Source organism: Lontra canadensis, unplaced genomic scaffold, assembly GCF_010015895.1.
Source record: "Lontra canadensis isolate GAN:19392208 unplaced genomic scaffold, GSC_riverotter_1.0 scaffold14, whole genome shotgun sequence".
Taxonomy (NCBI): domain Eukaryota; kingdom Metazoa; phylum Chordata; class Mammalia; order Carnivora; family Mustelidae; genus Lontra; species Lontra canadensis.
In genome coordinates, this window is record NW_022631008.1 from 2,789,132 (window position 1) to 2,806,073 (window position 16,942).

Here is a 16,942-nt window from a genome sequence, read left to right on the forward strand (position 1 = left end):
GGGTCCACTTTCACACAGGTTTTTCTTTCTTTTATAGTCCAGTACCATAAATGTATTTTCTCTTCCTTATGATTTTCTTTTTTTAAATTTTTTATTTATTTTAATTTATTTGATAGAGATTACAAGTAGGCAGAGAAGCAGGCAGAGAGAGGGGGAAGCAGGTTCCCTGCTGAGCAGAGAGCCCGATGCAGGACTCGATCCCAGGATGCTGGGATCATGACTTGGGCTGAAGGCAGAGGCTTTAACCCACTGAGCCATCCAGGTGCCCTTCCTTATGATTTTCTTAATAACTTTCTTTTCTCACTTTATTGTAAGGAATACAGTATTTCACACACATAACATAAAAGAAGTATGTTAATTGACTATGTTATCAGTAAGGATTTTGGTCAGTAGTAGGATTTTGGAGGAGTCAAAAGTTATGCTCAGATTTTTGGCTATGCAGGTGGTCGACGCCCCTAACTCCCCGACATTGTTCAAGGGTCAGCTGGTGCTTCCTACGGCACAGTCTGGCCTCCCTCAGGATGATACTACAAGACTTCCTTCACAGGCCACACCCATCTTGCAGAGAACTCAGGATACTCAGCTATAAGAAAATCCCATGCAACAAATGCAGAGACACAGACCCATCCTTTTCCTTATTCAAAATCCACAATCAGTAATCATGCAACTATGCATCTGCTTTATGCATTTCTGTATTTTACAAAAAATAAGTTTTTAGAAAGTTGATGCTCCATGTCTGAAATAAATTCTAGACTAGAGGCTATCAGTAACTGTTCCAAATTATAAATGGACCAGACCAGGCTTAGTTTTTACTTTATATTAAATTCCAGTCATCATCCCTATTCACTTTAACACCTTCCCTCAATGTTTTTCCTTTATTAGAATTCTACTCATCCTTCAGGAAATCTTTCCTGGGCCCCTTAAATGAAGCCCCATGTGGCCTCCTGCTGCTTTAAAACTTGAAGCATTTCGTTGCTTCAAGCTGGTGGTTATTCAGGTTAGATGTGTATGGGTCGTCAAGTTTCTACCATACCAAAGCTGCCTGATGATGGAAACAGTCACGTGAATGTCTGTTTTCTGTGCAAAGCTTTGCAGAGCACTGTGGACAATAAACAATTGTTGAACAAATGGACAACCCACCCCCATACTATAACCCAAAATATAAGCAAACGGTTTTTTTTTTTAATTGACATATAATGTATTATTTGCCCCACGGGTACAGGTCTGTGAATCAATCAGTCTTACACGATTCACAGCAGTCACCATAGCATATAACCTCTCCAATGTCCATAACCCAGCCACCCTATCCCTCTCCCCTCGACCTCCCAGCAACCCTCAGTTTGTTTCCTGAGATTAAGAGTCTCTTATGGTTTGTTTTCCTCCCCAGTCCCATCTTGTTTCATTTTTTCCCTCCCTTCCCCTAATGAGCCCCCCGCCCTGCCTCTCAAATTCCTCATATCAAAGAGATCATATGATAACTGTCTTTCTCTGACTGACATTACGCTAAATGGTTCTTTAAAAAAGAAAAATCACTAAGCTGTGACACTGTTTTCTAAGACTCTATCATGGGACTATTTTACACTTGAAATTCAGTGTCAGTCACAAACTCTTCTATTCATTTAGTTATTGAACTGGGCTCTGGGGATACAGAAACATATTGCTGGTCAGAAGAGACAAATACCTGTTCAGATAATAGAGAAAACTGTATATGAAATGAGCAAAGAGAGGCAGCAAGAGAGAGCAAAGAGAGCCCAGGTCCAGGCGCTAGCTTAGCCCTGTCTAGATGTACAACTCTGGCAAATTAAATGCCTCTTTGACTTAGGGCCTCATCTTTAAAATGGGAAGTAATCATTGCTACCTTTCAGGACTATTATAAGGGTTTTAAAGCGCCTGAACATAGCAGGCACCCAAAATAATTGTTTGTAAATACTGCTATACACACATTGCATTATGAGAACAGAGTGGGGTACTAGGAAAGACTCCATGGGGAGGATCCTAAAGTCAGTTCTGCCATGGGAGAGGAGTGAGTAGGACATATTTACCAACTGTGCAAAGTAGGGAGCCCTAAGAAGTGGTGAGTCCTTGGAGGACTGTGGTGGTGTGGGGGCTAGGTATATATGGGCTGGTGGTAGGAGGAACTTAACTAAAGAGCTAGGGCATGACCACTGAGGGATCTCACACGTGACTGAACAGTCTGGACTTCACTCTACGGACCAACAGGAGCCCTTGGAAGTATTTTAGCAGAGAGGTATAAGATTTCACTTCTATAGTCAACCACATCATTCAGTGACTACTAAATTCTATCTTCAAGGTAAGCAGAGGCATAGGATAAGGAACAATTACTTTTGTCTGGAAAGATATACTAGAAGACAGGAAAAGAGGAAGGTAGAAAGCCCAGTTGAGAGTCAGATGAGGTTAACCTGGTTAATGAATAGGCAGTGGAAACAGAAGGAGATAACGAATGGAGCAGAAAGATACTCAGTTCAGGAGGCTCAACTGATGGGATTTCCAGGTGAGCAAATGGATATTAGAGGGGAAGGAAAAAGGAATTGTGAAAAATTTCAGGTATCTGGTTTGGGGTCCAGTAAATGTTTTTTTTACTGAAAAGGGAAGAAAGTTGGTTTCAAAGAAGACAAACTATTTTGAACACAAACATTTGAAGTAGCTGCTGGAGATCTATGTTGAGATGTCTGATAAGGGACTGGAAGCATGTTCTAAAGTTCAGGACAAACGCTTAGCCTCAATACAAATTTGGGAGTCATCAGCAATGAAATGGAAGCTGATATCATGTAAGCAGAAGAGGTAACCCAAAAATCCTAAAAAAAAAAAAATGGAAATTACGTTATACATAAGTGAAGAAGTAAGAATCAGAGCTAAGAAAGACCAAATTTTATAGATGAATGGAAGAAAAGTGAGTGAAATAACAGTCTGATGGTAAGCAGAAGCCCAGGAAAGTGAAAGAATGAGAGCCAAATAAGAAAAGAGCTTCAAAAATTCAAGAGGCAATAAGGGGTCACCAATGTCAAAAACTATAGAGTCCTCACAAGCTGAACGTGAAGAACAGAACATGTGTAACTATGGGACTACTGTCATGGGGAGGAAATAAAGCTCAAATATAGAATACATATTTATAACATAAATAAGAGAGGAAGGTTTTTTTGTGGTTTAAAGATGTTGTTTAAAGATGGGTTTAAGCATGTTTAATACTAAGTAGGAAAAGGCAAAAAGAGGTGAGGGTAAAAAAAGAATAGAGATGACTTATGGGAAAGTCTAGAGGCAGAATGAACTCTAGAATTCAGGGTTCATAAGTCAGAGTTAGCCTCAAAGAGAAGGGTCACACACTAGGAGAGTAAGGATGGGTGCTAGAGTGGAAATGGAAGAATGATCAGATATAATGCCACTAAGAAGCAAGTTCTCAATAAAGAAAAATTGTAACTTTTATTAAATCCTGACCTTAAAATATTCATTTTTAAAAAATCCTATGTTGGGGTTGGCAAACTACTGCTTGCTCGGCAATCTGGCTTGCTTAATAAAGTTTTATTGGAACACAGCCATCCCATTTGTTTACATACTGTCTAAGGCTTTGTTTATATACTGTTTTCATGCTACAGTGACACAGTTGAATAGTTACAACACTCAATTCAAACTAAATTCAGTGGTCCGCTAAGTCTAATATTTACTCTCTGATCCTTTAGAGAAAATGTTCGCTGACCCTCTTCCATCACTAAATGGGAAGTTTGCATCACACCCCTCTGATGCACAACAGAGATTAATGGTTGTCTCAAGCAAAAGCAATTGCGTGTTCGAACTGGGAGCTGAACTAATTACTTGTGTAGACTACTATTCTACTTGAAAGAACGACTGACAGACTTCATGGTGATTCTGACTTGGTATTCAGCAGTTACTTTCTCAACAATAAAGTGAGCCGTTACTTCAAAGAAAACAAATGACAGTACTGGTGGCCAATGATAAAATTTAATCTTTCAAGTAAAAATCAGAATTTTAGAAAAATTCTAATTTAGAAAAATTCTTACTGTGTCTGTCACAGTAAAGTGAAGTAAGCTTCACAATTTTCCCATTCTCTGATAAGACTGTTGGTGACATTAGTATCACTTATATAATGAAATAGGAAAACATTTTGGAAGATGTATCTCAGTGAACCAATATTTTTCAAAAGACTAGTATGAAATGTTACAAAATAATACATTCGAGGCACCTGGGCCTGCCTTCAGCTCAGGTCATGATCCCAGGTTCTGGGGATATAGCCCCGCATCTGGCTCCTTGTTCTATGAGGAGCCTGCTTCTCCCTCTCCCTTTGCCTGCCAATCCCCATGCTTATGCTATCAAATAAATAAATAAAATCTTAAAAAAATACATTCAATTAATTCAAAGTAAAGATAGACCAATGCCAGTAGACTTTAATGTAACAGAGTACCAAAAAAAAATCCACTGATGTAGTTTCAGAATCAATATTGTGATTTAAATTCAAGAAAACACCACTTAAAGAGTTATAGTATCAAAGGATATCCACAATGTTCTGAAAAAGCTATTAAAAGTGCTTTCTGCTTTCCAACTGTGTATCTGTGTGAAGACAGATTTTCCTCATACACTTTAACTAAAACAATACATCCCAAAAGACTGAACATAGAAACAGATAGGAGCATCTATCTTCTATTGAGCAAGACATGAAAAAGATGTATAAAGATATCAAACAATAGCACTCTTCTCACCATATTTTTGCTTTGGAAAATAACTATTTTCCCTACAAGTACTCTGTGTTAAATATATCAATAGGTTTATTATTGTTATTTTAAAATAAAAAATTTTAAAATTTTCTCAGTTTTGATTTCTAATATGTTAAATATCTAAAGATACAGGTCACATAATTGAAAGCTCTTTGAATTCCCAAATAATTTTAAAGTACAAAAGTATCCTGAGACCAAACAGTTTGAGAGTTGCTATTCTTGGTATATATCTAAAAAGAGAATTGTGAGGTTGTAGAGTATCCACATATTTAACTTTACAAAGTGTTTTTACATAGTGGTTGCAACATTTATATTCTCGCCAGTAGTTTATATAAGTATCTGTCCATTGCTTTACTTGCTCACCAAATAAAGGGTTTCCATTTAAAGAATTTCAAAGACTTAAAGCATAGGCATAAACACACAGAAAAAAAATGTTGCTGAAAATTGTTAATCTAAATGTTAAATATCTGTCATATTTTAATTCTTTAGAATTCAAAGCATTGGTTGACAGATCTGGTATCTACTTAAGCTTTATGTATTTATTTGTCAGAGAGAGAAAAAGAGAAAGAGTGCGCATAAGCAGGGGGAACTGGAGGCAGAGGGACAAATAGGTTCCCCATTGAGTAGGGAACCCAATGCGGGCCTTGATCCCAGGAACCTCGGATAATGACCTGAGCCAAAGACAAATGCTTAACCGACTGAGCCACCCAGGCATACCAGATCTGGTACCTTTTTAAAGATAGGTTTTAAAATAGCTTTATTGAAATACAAATGGACATTAAAAAGACTGAGCATATTTAAAGGATATTATTTGATAAGTTTTGACAAACATGCCTCCATAAAACTATCATCAAAATCAAGATAATGAGGGGCGCCTGGGTGGCTCAGTGGGTTTAGCCTCTGCCTCAGGGTGCTGGGATCGAGCCCCGCATCGGGCTCTCTGCTCAGTGGAGAGCCTGCTTCCTCCTCTCTCTCTGCCTGCCTCTCTGCCTACTTGTGATCTCTCTGTCCAATAAATAAATTAAAAAAAATCAAGATAATGAACATATTTGTCACCCCCAAAACTTTCCTGGAGACCTTTTATAATTCCTCCTTCCCACCCCTTGCCATTCTTTGCTGCTGTTTCCTTAGCAACCACCAATTTGCCATTAGCCAATATGTCTTAGTTTGTATCTTCTAATACAGTAAAAATTATCTAATAAAGAGAATCATATATGGAGGGGAAGGGAGGCAAGGGAAAGGTCTGGCTTGTTTCACTTAGGATAATTATTTTGAGATTCATCTGGTTGCTACACATTTCAGTAGTTCCAACAGTTCATTCATTTTTATTATTGAGGTGTATTCTGTTACATGGATACAGCAGAATTGTTCATTCACCTATTGATGGACATCTGGAGTGATTCCAGTTTTTGATTATTACAAGTAAAGTTGCTATGAACACTTGTGTATGAGGATGTGGATGGACATATGCTTTCAATTCCTTGGGTAACTGCCTAGGAATAGACTATTCAAATCATTTTGAAGTAAATATTTAAGAAACCACCAAACTGTTTCCAAAATGGTTGTATCATGTCATATTCCCAGCAGCAGTGTACTGGCACTCCAGTTTATTTTTTGCCATCCTAACAGGTGTTACATGGCGTCTCATGGTCTCATTTCTTTGCATTTCTGTAATGGCTACTAACGTTGAACACATTTTTCATGTGCTTTTTGTTACTTTATTTGCCACAGGTATAAATTCTTGCCCATTTTTATCAGATTGTTTATTTTCTAATTGTCAAACTATTTTGGATCAAGTCCACTATCAGATATATAATTTGCAAATATTTTCTCCAAGTCTATGCCTTCCAATTTCATGACTTTAACAGTGTCTTTCAAAGAACAGAAATTCTCAATTACGATGAAGTCCTGTCTACTAAGTTTTTCTTTAAGCATTCGTGCTTTTGTGTCATACCTAAGAAATCTTTGCTTGAATCAAAGTCACAAAGATTTTTTCCTGTGTTTCTTCTACAGGTTTTACAGTTTTAGGATTGTATGTTTAGATCTATAATACATTGCTAGTTTTTTTAATAAATGAAGTATGGATACAGGGTCTTTTTTTTTTTTCATATATCAAATTGTTCTGGCACTATTTGTTGAAAAACCTATTCTCTCCTACTTTTTATTTTCTCACTTTGTACCTTTGTCAAAAATCAACTGACCACATTTCTTGGGGTCTATTTCAGGCCTTATTCTGTTCTATTGATCTATTTGTCTGCTTTTATCTCAGTATCACAGTATCTTTATTAATGTAAATTTTAATGATTCTTAAAATCAGGTAGTGTTAGCCCTCTAACTCTATTCTTTTTCAAAGTAGTTTTTGTTCTTTTAAATCCTTTGTGTTTCTGTTTTACAATGAATTTATCCATTTTAACAAAAAACGTCTGCTGGGATTTTGATAGAGATTATGCTATTTAGATCAATTTGGGGTGATCTGGCATTTTAGCAATACTGAGTCTTCCCACATATGTACATAGTCCGTCTCTCATGTATTTAGATCTGCTTAAATTTGTCCCCACAGTGTTGCGCAGTGTTCAGTATTCAGGTCTCATGTGTATTTTGTCAGATTCCTTCCTAAGTATTTCATATATTTTGATGATAAATATACGGTAAATGATAGAAAAAGATGGTAAATGGTATTGTTTCTTTTTCATCTGCACTTCTAATTGTTTATTGCCAGTATTAAGAAATACAACTTACTTTTGTATATTGACTATATCGCACAATGTTGCTTGACTCGTCAGTTCTTTTTTGTAGATTCTCTCATAAACTCTGCATAGATGACATGATTTATGATAAAGCCAGTTTTTACTTCTTTCCAATCTTGATACCTTTTCCTTATTTTTAAAATTTATTTATTTACTTACTCACTCTTGGTATTGGTATTGGCCAGAATCTCCAATGCAATCTAAAGAGCCGTGGAAAAGAACATCCCTTTCTTTATTCCTGATCTTAACAAGAAAGCATTCAGTTTATTCAGTTTCTTACTAGTAAATGTGATGTTTGCATTAGGTTTTTCCACACATATCCTATGTCCCATTAGGGAAGTTTCCTTCTATCCCTAATTTGTTGAGAGTTTTTTAATCATAAATGGATGTTGGATTTTGTCAAATATTTTTCTGTATCTATCGAGATGATCATATAGTTTTTCCTTTTCAGTCTATTATGGTAAATTACATTGATTTTTTTGTAAATATTTTACTGATTTATTTGAGAGGGAGAAAGTGCACAAGTGGGGGAGAAGCAGAGGGAGAAGCACAAGCAGACTCCCCGCTTAGCACAGAGCCGGACACAGGGTTCAATCCCACAGCCCTGAGATCATGACCTGAGCTGAAATTAAGAGCTGGATGCTTAACCAACTGAGCCACACAGGAGCCCCTACATTGATTACTTTTCAAATGTTAAAGTAACCTTGCATTCTTGGGATAAACTCTTGGTCTTGATATTTTATCTATCAGTCAGAAGAATATGTGAGTCTTCCTCTCAGGGTCATGCATTTGAGCCCCACATTGGGTGTAGAGATTATGTAAATAAATAAAACATTAAAAAAATAATTTTTACATTTATTTTCATGGGGAGTATCAGTCTATAGTTTTTTTCTTCCTTTAATATCGTTGTCTGGTTCTGCAATCAGAGTAATGGTCTCGTAAAATCAGTATTCTCTCATTTTCAATTTTCTGGAAGAGACTGTGTGTAGAATTGGGATTATTTCTTTTTTAAATGTTTGGTAGTCTTCTGGGCTGGAATTTTTCTTTGGTAGAATGTTTTTAACCATGACTTAAATTCCTTTAATAGATATATCGGGAGACTGAATGAATCTGGGTAGTTTGTCTTTTTCTTTTCTTTTTTAAATTTTTTAAAATTTATTTTCAGCGTAACAGTATTCATTGTTTTTGCACCACATCCAGTGCTCCACGCAATACGTGCCCTCTCCAATACCCACCACCTGGTTCCCCCAACCTTGGAAGTTTATCTTTTTCAACACATTCACCCCTTTCATATAAGGTGTTATATTGGCATCAAGTTGTCAGCAGTATTCCCCTATTGTTCTATTAACATCTATAGAATAAGTATTGATGTCATCTCATAATTACCTGATATTGGTAATTTATGTCTTTTATTTTCTCTTTCTTTCTGATCAGTCTGGGTAAAGTCATTTCAATTGTATCAATCTTTCTAAAGACTCAGCTCCATCTCTGTAATTCAGAGGAAACTCCAGTTCAGGTTGGGTCCACCCCTTCTTGCTACAGCCTGGAACCTCTCTCTTGACAGTAAGCTGGGACAATCCCAGAACTCACTTTGTTCTCCATCTCACAGGGATCACTGCGTCCCACCGCCTGATGTCCAGTACACTGAAAACAGTTATTCAATATACTCTGTCTAGCATCTCAGTTATTTCAGTCAGAAGGGTAAATATAAACCCTGTTATTCCACCTTGCCACAATGTCTAAGTCTGTCTTTTGGGTAGTTTTAAGCAACTGAAAATATATTAGAAAATCTCTCTGAGGCAAGAAAGTATCAACAAAATTAGAGAATAAAAGAAACAGATGCAAGTGGAAAAAGAACTTTAACTTTTGAGAGTTGTAAATAATTGCTCACTAAAATAAGAGAATGGCAACAAACCTGAATAGCTCTCAAATTCTTGAACACCTATGTCTTTTTCCACTACTACATGAGACTCTCACCCACTTCCACCATGTGGAAAGGTAGCACATGACAGGGCCCTTGTTACCTCTTACCTGAACAGCTCTGTAACCTATTCTCTGGATCACCTCCAGCCCAACTAGATACACTTGTGGAACTGCCTAAGTATACAGTTCTGATCTTGGCAGTCACATGCTCAAAAACCTCCTGGGGCCTTCTTCTGTCCACTGCATTAAATACAATTACCTCAGCCCTGAGTAAAAGACCTTTTATCAGGAGCAGCTACTTTCCTACTCTTTGCTGTGAGTTGTGCACCAACAATACGGTATCGACAACTTTTCATGCTGCTCTTATTGCCTAGAACGATTCTGCCTTTACTCTTTTATGATCTCTGCTCTTAAAGCAATCTCAAATACTATAACCTCCAAGAAGTCTCTTCTAACATCGGTCTCAGATAGAGAAGATGCTTTAAGTTTTCTCTTCCATGCAGAGTAGGGCAAAGGATGCTGGAATTGGGTCCACAGACCTGGTTTACAACCTAGCTCTGCTACTTATGGACAAGTTCATTTGACCACTCTGTGGCTCTGTATTTTCACCCTGAAATGGGAGTAATATTAACTACCTTATAGGACAGACATTGTCACTTGTGCTAATCTTTCAAATCTTCATGACAGTCCTTATTACATAAAATTACAATTGCTAATTTACATATGTTTTTGCTCTACCGGAACTCAAGATCCAGTTAGTAGGAATGAGGTCAGTATCTGTATCTTTTGATCCCTGGTACCTAACACAGGCACTGGCATATAAAAGACACTTAATAGGTGAGACAGCTATGACTGGGTTAGCATTATCTGCCTCAATATAAAGTACTTTCATACTAAAGCTGATAGTTGTATTAAAGGTCTATTTCTTTCCATAATTCTTATTGGATACAACTGAATCACCAAATTAGACAGAAAGACTTACTTTCTATGTCATTGATTTATATATACTTTAATCAGCAGCTTAAATTTAGAAAGGGAACTTATATTCCATGTTTAAATCTCTCCCTAAGTTTAATTACAAGATTCTATCACACCCCACTAGAACAGCAATTTTCCTTAGACTGAATGCCAGAAAGGGGAACAAAGACTGGTCATTCCTTCATCTACACTAATCTTCTAAACTTACCCTCCCCAAAAAGAGACTGAGGAGCTACAGACAACATCCAGTGATACACTAATACACAGATTTTAGACATTAACATCTCAGAGTGTTTGCCACATGAAATTATATGTAAATTTATTAACGGTTCTTTTAAATTTTTATTTTTTTTCCTTCCCTCTCTACTCTTTCCCTCCTCTCCTACTAGTTTACAACATTGGAGAGCGCAAACATTTGAAAACAGAAGGTAATCTTTCTAATGTGGGCAATATAAAAAGCTAATGATGCTAATGGTCTAAGGTTGTTTGGGCTCAGTATGAATGGCAGACATCAGTGGCTGCCTCACCAATACCTATTTCCTTCTCTGTTCTTCCTTACCAGCAAATGCCACCCATCCCCCCTGCCTGGCTCACCCACCAGAAAAGCCAAAAAATGCCAGATATGTGCCATCCCTATTTTCCTTGTAGCTAGACATGGACACATGAAGAGCAGTCCTTTGGAATAAGCAGTATCGTATAATTAACAGAGTGGACACATGCCTCCCCTCCTTCAATGGACACAGCTGTGTCTGCATGGGACATCATGGTCATCTTGAGACAGGAGGATGGACTTGAGCAAGCTGGAGCCAGCAGTGGGGACACATGAAAAACCCCTAGGTCTTCGGTGCTGCCGCTGAGTTGCTAATCGAACCCTGAAACTGCCCCACCTCCAGACTTCTTGTTAAGGAAGATAGTAAATTGGCTCATTAGTTCCAGACTTGGGGCATTCCATCACTTGCAGTCAGAAGAATCCTAAGGGATACAAAACTGCAACAAAACACCACAAAAAGGAGCCAGGCCCATGACTTCTACAGTGTCTTCCAGCTCCACTATCACTGGAGTATCACATTGTTTCTGCCCTTCTACAGAGTTAAACCACCCCCAGCAGTGCCTTCCCTTGAGATAAGGGGTCCTTTGTGTAGAAGCTCTGTTTCGAGTGAATTGGTTATAGGAACTAGGATACAGAGCATAGATGAAAGGATCACATTTTGGGAAAGAGAAAGAGAATATCCCTATCCTATGCAGAGAGAAGAACTAATAATATGAAATAATTTTATAAAATACAAATTTTGCATATAGAACTTCTGAAGTGACATGGGGAAGACTGGAAAATAATCAGAACAAAAATATGAAGGAGGTAACCCCAAAGGTTGGGGAGAGGTGCTGGGAGAACTGTAGTCAGTCTGGTAGGCAGGGCTGGGCATGTGGAATGAAATGACCTCATGAGGGTTGAGGTGGGAGCGATCCCTAGAGGGGAGGTTCTGAGAGCTGCATAAATGACAGCAAAGGTGGGACAGCAGCGTGAGAGTCGATGACCCTCAACTGTTAAGTGTAGACAACAAGGCTGAATGGGGCAGGAAATAAGAGAACAAACACCTGTGGCTTTACAGAAACCAGTGAGGGAGCAGCTTGGAAATGTGACCTATATGATGAACAATATTTGCAGAACTTAATAACAGTATCCTTCTTCAAATAAGTTCTCCTTTAAATAGAAGGTACAAAATGTGAGTTTTTAAATGTTTTTCACTTAATTTAGTCAATACAGCTACATAAAACTTTATTTGTATTTTTATATTATTACATTGTGAACTTTAATGTAACCTAGTTTCTACACTAGGTAAACTATTTCTAAATTATTTTTTGTATCTCAAAGAAAACTATGTATACTTTGTAACTTTCTTGTGGTCCTTTGTAGAAACGTGTACAACAAAAATCTTCTTACGCTATTTGTTCTCCTATAGGATGTTGGCAGATTCGAAATAAGGAGATGCAGTATACCGCATAGTTAAGTCATTCAGTTAAGGTTCTGGAGCCAGAGCAGACCCATCCAGTTCAATTACCATCTGTTATTTAATAACTGTGTGACCTTGAGCAACGTTGCTTCTCTTAACTTCCATTTCTGCATTACTATGATGGAGCTAATAATGGTACCTATCTGACAGCTATTTTATTAAAGTGGGTAGGGCAAGCAAAATATCTAGCACAGAGCCTGAGACATAAGAGACAGATATCAAAGCTCCATAAATATGTATTTTCATATATATAAACACATATATTAATATATATAAAATAACATAATGGATATAAATCCATTATTATATAAACAGTATCTAAATTTACATAGAGATATACATACTCTACTATACACATAGCATGATGCTCACTAAAAGGGATGGATACACATATACACAACTATAATTAGATTCACTGTTTGGCTACTTATATCAGAAAGGAATTGGCATACTTTGTTAATTCACTGAACTCACTCATTAACAAATACTCACTGAATGCTTATCATGTGCCCAGCAGAGATAAGTACTGTGATGGAAAATAAAATAAGGGGATAGAGAACAATAGTGGGTACTGTTTCAGACAGAGTGACAAGAAAAGGCTTCCTGAAGGAAATAACATTTAAAGAGACATAAACACAGCAAGGAGGGAAAGAGAAGCAGTGTAGGGGAGGCATGTGCTTGTATATATGTTGTTTCTCTTTCTACCCACTTTCTCCTACTCTGTCCTTCTCTGCTTTGACTTCACTCCCAACCACGGGGAATGCCATCCCTTATGTAATGTCTGACCTACAACCAAAGGTAGGTCTGTTGTCTGTGTTCTCAGAATTATGTCAAACATTTAGGCATCATGGCAAACTATACCCAGAAGTATTCTAAACATGGGTCAATTTGAGGAGCAGGCATCAGCAACTTTTTGAAGTGTGTATTATAAATTATGATGATTCTTCTGACCCATTGGAGTAGAGCAGATGCTGACCATGCCCTTCCTCAGTGTAACATCATGAGTCACAAAGCATCAAGGAGCCAGCTTAAGTGCCCAACCACCTGCCTGTGTGAATCTGAGAATCTGAGCCCAGGGCCATGTACCACATATTGTGTGAGACTGGGGTCTGGAAAATAGGTAAGCAGTCTATGTGCCAAATGCTGCATCCTCAGTTAACTCTGGTTAAGACTCTAGTGGTAGAAAATCATTAGGACGGGGTGCCTGGGTGGCTCAGTCCATTAAGCGTTTGCCTTCAGCTCAGGTTATGATCCCAGGGTCCTGGGATCGAGTCCTGCATCAGGCTCCCTCCTCAGTGGGGATTCTGCTTCTCCCTCCCCACTGCCCCAACCCCTCATGTTCTATCTCAAAACAAACAAACAAACAAACAAACAAATAAATAAAATCTTAAAAAAATCATTAGGACACAAATTGGAAGTTTGTGTTTTTGTCTTTTAGGGTCCATCCACAGCCTGGTCTGACATTAACAATGTAACCTTTAAGCAAGTCACTGGATTTCTTTAGCTTAGAGTCTTCATCCATGAGGGAGAAATAATCACTTATGACCACTAGCCATAATACTACATTGCCTTTTTTTTTTTTTTAAGATTTTATTTATTTATTTGAGAGAGAGAGAGACAGTGAGAGAGAGCATGAGAGGGAAGAAGGTCAGAGGGAGAAGCAGACTCCCCATGGAGCAGGAAGCCTGATGCAGGACTCCATCCCAGGACTCTGGGATCATGACCCGAGCTGAAGGCAGTCGCTCAACCAACTGAGCCACCCAGGCACCCAACTATATTGCTTTTATATCTTATTCTCTTCTGAATGTTTTGTTATAAATTACCATGTGGTTCTCAAAAGAACTCTATGCTTTAAGTACCAGATGACAATTTATATGAATAGAACTTTAAAAGGACATGTAAAAAGTAGGTAGCACTATAGAGGTACAAGATGACATTTGTAGCAGGCCACTGAAACAGAAGATCTTGGTGTTCTGGGCAATCCACAAAGAATCTCAAGCCAGTTCTCTAAGCTGGCAGTAACTGCTGGAAGGATGGCCTTTACTGACTTCGTTGCCAGGGAGATTTTAGAAGATACGTGCTGTGTGGGTTTCTCCTTTCCTTCCACTGCCACACGACGACGATCAATGACCTGTGTCTAGTCTTCAGGGGCATCAGGTAAATTCACTCATGTCCCATTTACTTCATGACCTTAAGTTTTGTTTTTGTTTTTGTTTTTTCACAGAGCCTAGGTCTAAAAATAAGCACAAGGGGTTTACAATTAAATCATCGCCAAAAACAGTATTCGAGGGGTCTCTCGAGAAGAGTTTGCCGTGTTCGTAAATTTACCATATCCCAGCACTATCAACCCTGCATGTCTTTTTGAATATCTAACCTAAGTTTTTCACGCTCTGAACACGGCCCATCACTTTGTATTCAGTCTTCAGAAAGGACAAGCCACTTCATCCTAAGTTAAGTCTTAATATGCAACGCCTCCTTTTTGAGTGTTCTCAGGCCATTAAGAAAAGCAGCATTTCATAGTGGGGACCCAAACAGCAGAAAGGCGGCATCGGTGTTCTGTTCCAATCAAGCTCCCTACCAACATATGTGCAGCTTACATTTCCTAAAAATAAACAGTATCCCAAAATGGCAACTCCTGCTGCAGACACTCAAGACTTTTCCCCTTTGCTGTAGCTACAGCCTGAATTCTAGAATGTCTCCCAAATTCATATCCATCTTTCACTCCATGGCTAGTGCAGGGCTGGATTTTATCTACCTTCCATTCCTGCTCCTCCCCTAGGCAGGATTCCTTGGCAACACTTCCCAACATTATCCTATGTCTTTGACCTTACCCAACGTCTTACTTTTATTTTTCAGAACACTTTATGGAATTTCCTAGAAGGAAACATCCAAAATAAACCACCTAATCCTGTTTTCTTTCTGAAATGCCAAGGAATACAACTCTAGTTCTTAATACATTTTTATTATTTAAGTATAAAACTTTACTGCAGTAAAAGAAAGAAAAAGAATATTAAAGTGAAGTGAAAAGAACATGTAAGCCTCCCCTCCACACAGACGCTTAATTCCTGAGGGGGAAAAAGAAGAGGAAAAACTGAGAAAATTTTCTCTATTTGCTTGAGAGGCACTGAACAGCGAGTTGCTGAGACTACATTTACTGATGAGCTGATGTAGGGGGAAAAGTAATCATCAGAAATTCAGATATAGGGGTGCTGGGTGGCTCAGTGGGGCCCTAGGATAGAGCCCCAAAGTGGGCTCTCTGCTCTCTCTCCGCCTGCTTCTCTGCCTACTTGTGATCTCTGTCTGTCAAATAAATAAATAAATAAAATCTTAAAAAAAAAAAAAAAAGAAATTCAGATGTAACAAGTAGCAGTAGCAGCAGCAAGGTAAATCAGTAAGTTGACTCCTAAAACACACGGTCTTTTCACTATCTCTTCTTTTGCTCCCAGCCCTGAATAGAGGAGGACCCCCACCAGGCTAACTGAGACCACCACTCTCTTCCATTTGATGGCCAGAAAGAAAGAATTAAGTCCCTGGTTCCATAACAGATGAGGGGGGTTGGGAGGGAAATATCTTTCTGATGACCCATAATGGAATTCACTATCTTTAACTCTAAAAATATTGCAACCGCAGTTTCTTTTGTGGTTAGTCCTAAGCTTCACTATTCTCCAGGTACATTATGATTACTACAGGCTCTGGTGAGACATGTAGGGAACTTAAATGCTGATCAGAACATTGTTCTAGAGGAAGGTGGTATCTAAGATTTACAAAGCTTCAATGTCATAACTGGCATCAAAATGTGATATACTGCTCATGTCCATTTCTTTAGATAAGCTAAATCAAAATATAACCATATTTCCTATTATACAATGCTTCATTATTATTCATTTTATTAAATAGCTTTTTTTTTTAAAGATACCTTAACATCTCTTTGGCACTCAGAGCTAAGAGCAAGTCAAGTTAAATATATTTATAAAATCTTCTGGGTCACACAGTTAATTTTTGTCACAGAAAAAGCTAAACCTCTCTTGTGTGTATCAGCAAAGTCTAAAAATTTAGGACTAAAGAGTTTATCACACCACAACTCTTCCTGCCATTCATACCTGTCCCACAATCTGTGTCTAGAACTTCATGAAATTAGTCCACAGTAATAGACACATCACTATACAATTTCAAAGGAGCAAGTTAGGTTTTAACTTCTCAAACCTTCTGTTGTGGCTACTTCTTCTTACCCTATTCTGTAACTTCTGACCTCATTTTAATTTCCCTTCATTCATATGGTATAAAAAATCTGGTCCTGTTATTTCCCACCAAAAATTTACTCTTTCGTGGTTGAACTCTTTAAAACTCCATGCCTAAATGCTCGAAGCATGTTCTGCAGACAAAAATCTTCCCAAATGTAGGATATGTTGGCCATCAGTTTCGCTCCATTCTCTCCAAATTTAATTCTTCTCAGTTGTGCCCATGTCCTTACAAACATTTTATGCTCACCACTAAGAAGTATGATATATAACTTTCCAAGTGTTAAGTTCCCTGGTGC

General features: G+C 38.0%; 1 protein-coding gene across 10 annotated transcripts in view; it reads right to left on the reverse strand.

Moving 5' to 3' along the window:
* Positions 1–16,942, reverse strand: part of SNAP91 (synaptosome associated protein 91) — a 143,466-nt gene that overhangs the window by 95,486 nt on the left and 31,038 nt on the right. The gene's annotated exons all lie outside the window — the stretch shown is intronic.